This window comes from Myotis nattereri, assembly GCF_964212035.1.
Source record: "Myotis nattereri genome assembly, chromosome: 11".
Taxonomy (NCBI): domain Eukaryota; kingdom Metazoa; phylum Chordata; class Mammalia; order Chiroptera; family Vespertilionidae; genus Myotis; species Myotis nattereri.
The window spans coordinates 14,663,105-14,667,173 of record NC_138086.1 but is presented as its reverse complement, the minus strand read 5'-3'; positions in this window follow the sequence as shown (position 1 = coordinate 14,667,173).

Here is a 4,069-nt window from a genome sequence, read left to right as displayed (position 1 = left end):
CATCCCCAGTGGGAGATGTGCAGGAGGCAGCTGATCGATGTTTCTCTCTCATCGATGTTTCTGACTCTCTATCTCTCTCCCTTTCTCTCTGTAAAAAATCAATAAAATATATTTAAAAAAAAAAAAATTAAATTTTCTTTTTCCTTTTCTTTTTTTTGTTTTGTTAATCTGAACCTGAGGATACTTTTCCACTGAATTTAGAAAGAGTGGAAGAGAGAGGGAAAGACAGAGAGAAACATTGATTTCTGATTTAATTTTAAAAAATGTATTTTTTTTTATGAATTAGGAGAATTCATTGTACAGCGTTAAAGGGTTGGTCTCTGAGGAAACACAGCTAATGGAATGATACGTGTACTAAAATGGTTAGTGCAGTTCCTGGGCGTATATTTAGGACCCAGTAAAAGTTAGCAGTCATGGTTATTGTTGTTGTTGAAACAGAGCGCTGGTTCTGCTTCCTTAACGCAGAGTGGTGGTGGGTAATCTAATCCTTCTTTCACAGAGACAGTCCTGCCCAGGGGTTCCCTCTGTCCTCAAGGTGACCCCGGAACCTAGATGCTTCAGGATACAGAACTCCAGTAATAGAGTGTGGCCTTTGTGAAGGGAAAGTTCCTTCAATATGGAAGATCAGCGCCCAGGCAGAAAATATGGTCGAATACAGAACTGACCAATCAAACCCTCCTCGACTGGAATTCCTTCTGCTGTTTCTTACCTCTCTACTCTATACCTTAGTGGGCCAAGTTCCAAAAGAACTCCAATCAGAATTTGCTCGGCCAGCTCTACCACAAGCCACCTTGTTCTCCTTAACCCTTAAAACTTGTCCAGACCCCAGAAGATGTAGCAGTGCCGTCCGTCTCCTGGGTGTGGACTCAGCAAAAAAAGCTGACTTTTCTAAAAGCCAGTGTCATAATGTTGTCTCCCATGGGCATCAACCGTTGAGCAGTAACATTGTTATCTTTTCATGGTTGCTGTAATCACTATTATTTAGTGTTCACTGTGAATCTGTGGGAGAAAGAAACTGTATGTTGAAAGGCTGCATTAGGATTTTACAATCCAGATTAAATCTTTTGTAACATTGTATGTGCATGACATTTTACTTTTGGAATTTTTATACCCAGTGCCTGTGATAAGGAAATGTGCAGCTTCATCTATCCGAGGTCAAGGTCCATGCTTCGGCCGTTCCAATCCTCTGTCCCACGTCTCAGTACCAGTTTCCTATTCTGCTCTTTCAGGGTTTTGTCCTCCGTTGTACAGGGAACCTGGGAGATCTCAGAGCAATTCATTGGTGCTTGACTATTAAAACTGAATACGTTAAGGTAAGTAACTTTTGGTGTTACAATTTTTAGCTCTAACAAAGGAATTAACTTGATCCAACAAAAAAAAATGCTGGATTAAATTAGAATAAAAACCCAAATGTGAAGTTCTGCCTCCTTTTCTGTTTTGTTCTGTGTTGGCTCGCTTTCTAATCTTTCTCCAAGCAGGTAGGCCAGGATTTGGGTGTCCTTTGCTGCAACCCCTCCTCCAACAGGAGGACCATGGCCTGCAGAAAGACAATTTTAATGATGTGAGGAGATTTTAGAAAGAACGTTGAAGAATACTATCTGGATGCAGCCTTTGTTGAAGAGATGTCTTTGGGAGATTGAAGTAGCCAAATGACTGTCAATATGCAGAAAGGAGAGTGCTTGTAGGATAAGATTACGAACAGCAGTGTGAAGCAGAGAGTACTCTAAGCCAGTGGTCGCAAACTGTGGCTCGAGAGCCACATGCGGCTCTTTGGCACCTTGAGTGTGGCCACGAAGTTTCAATCACACTGTATGTGCGCTGCAGGCCTCTGAGCGGGCAGTTTAAGAAACATTGTAGCAGATTCACAACATTGTATGCAAAGGCCAGAAACCTACTTTCAGGAGCGGAGGCCTAAGAGCTGGAGCCAAGCCTCAAGCTAAAGCTGGCCCAGAATAAAAAAAAAAAAAAAGGAAAAAAGGAGCGTTTGGGAGTTCAGTCACCCCCAGCCTGAAAACAGCCCTCAGCCCCTCACCCAGACTGGCCAGGCACCCCAGTGGGGACCCCCACCCTGATCCAGGACACCCTTCAGGGCAAACCAGCCAGCCCCCACACGTGCACCAGGCCTCTATTCTATATAGTAAAAGGGTAATATGCCTCCCAGCACCGGGATCAGTGGAGCCGAGAGGCCTCCCGGCACCGGGATCAGCATGACAGGGGGCAGTGCCTAAACACCCTGATCGGCCCTGCTCTGTGTGTGACAGGGTGCGGCACCCCAACCCCCCTTCCCCCCCCCCCCCCCCGGGGCCCTGCTCTGTGTGTGATGGGGTAGAGCCATAACCTCCTCATTGGCCCTGCCCTGAGTGTAAGAGTGGCGGCGCCCCAACCCCCTGATCGGCCCTGCTCTGTGGGTGATAGAGGGCGGTGCCCCCCCCCCCATGGGCCCTGCTCTGTGTGTGATGGGGTAGAGCCATAACCTCCCTATCAGCCCTGCCCTGAGTGTGACAGTGGCGGCGCCCCAATCCCCTGATTGGCCCTGCTCTGTGGGTGATAGAGGGCGGCGCCCCAACCCACTGATCCGCCCTGCTCTGTGCATGACAGGGGGCGGCGCCCCAACCCCCCAATCGGCCCTGCTCTGAGCCCGACCAGGGGCTGCACCTAGGGATTGGGCCTGCCCTCTGCCACCCGGGAGCAGGCCTAAGCCAGCAGGTCGTTATCTCCCGAGGGGTCCCAGACTGCGAGAGGGCACAGGCTGGGCTGAGGGACCCCCCCTTCCTCCCGAGTGCACAAATTTTTGTGCACCGGGCCTCTAGTATTATATGATTATCTTAAGCAAATGTGCTATTCAAAAATAATAATTCCAAAAAGTAATTATCTTTTTACAAGTAAAAAATCTTTCGCTTTAGAGAATGTTTTGCCACCCTAAATATAACCAGCCCAAGTAGATAGAAATTTAACCTGTTTTTTTTTTTTTAAATAGTGTGTGTCTGCACAATTGTGTTGAAAATTCTTGTGAAGTTTAAACAGTACAGAGCAATAACCCTTTTTCGTATCTGTGAGTTAATAAAATAAGCAGCTATTAACACCCTAGGAAGATGAGATGCCTTTCTTATGAATCTCTGAGGAGTCATTTATTTGATATAAAGAACCATTTTTTATTCTTTTGAGCACTGTTGCTGGTAGACATTGATATAACTCTCTGGAGGCTCTTTGCAAGTCCACATTGTAGCTAAGTTGAAGGAATAGGGAGATATATTGAACCTTTTTCATGCAAGATTGACATCTCAATAAATCAAAGCCCATAAAGAAAGGGAATTAATAAAGAAAAAATAGAGATATCCAACAGAAGGACCACTAGTTAAAATCACTGTCTTTACTAAATGATTTATTCTGTTTTGTTCTTCTAATTATCTCAACTTTTTTTTTTAACTTTTTGTCCCTTACTGGATAGAAGCCATCAACCATCGGTATGTGCATATTTAAAAAAAATGAATAAAACCTATGTGTATGTGTATATATATTATATATACACGGAGTGGCCAGATTATTATGACCACCCCATCAGTACTTCGTTGGGTCACCTTTTGCCTTCAATACTGCGGCGATTCTTCTTGGCATTGACTCCACGAGATGTTGAAAGGTGACACGAGGAATCTGACACCATGCCTGATGAATAGCACTGTCCAGTTCTGTGAGATTTGATGGTTGTGGAACCAGGTGCCTGATGGCTCTTTTAACTTCGTCCCACAAATGCTCCATTGGATTGAGATCTGGTGATTGTGGGGGCCACCTAAGCAAGATAAAGTCTCCCTCATGTTCTTGAAACCACTCCTGCACAATACAAGTACCGTGGCCTGGCGCATTGTCTTGTTGGAAGAAGCCATCTCCATTGGGATACGCCATCAACATGATCTGATGAACTTGATCAGCAACGATACTTAGGTATGTTGTGCTATTCAGACGTTTATAATCATCTGGCCTTCTAGCAACTTCAGTGGGAAATTATAGTTAATTTGCCTACAAACGTCAGGTGGTCCTAATAATCTGGCCACTCCGTGTATACTCAGAGAGA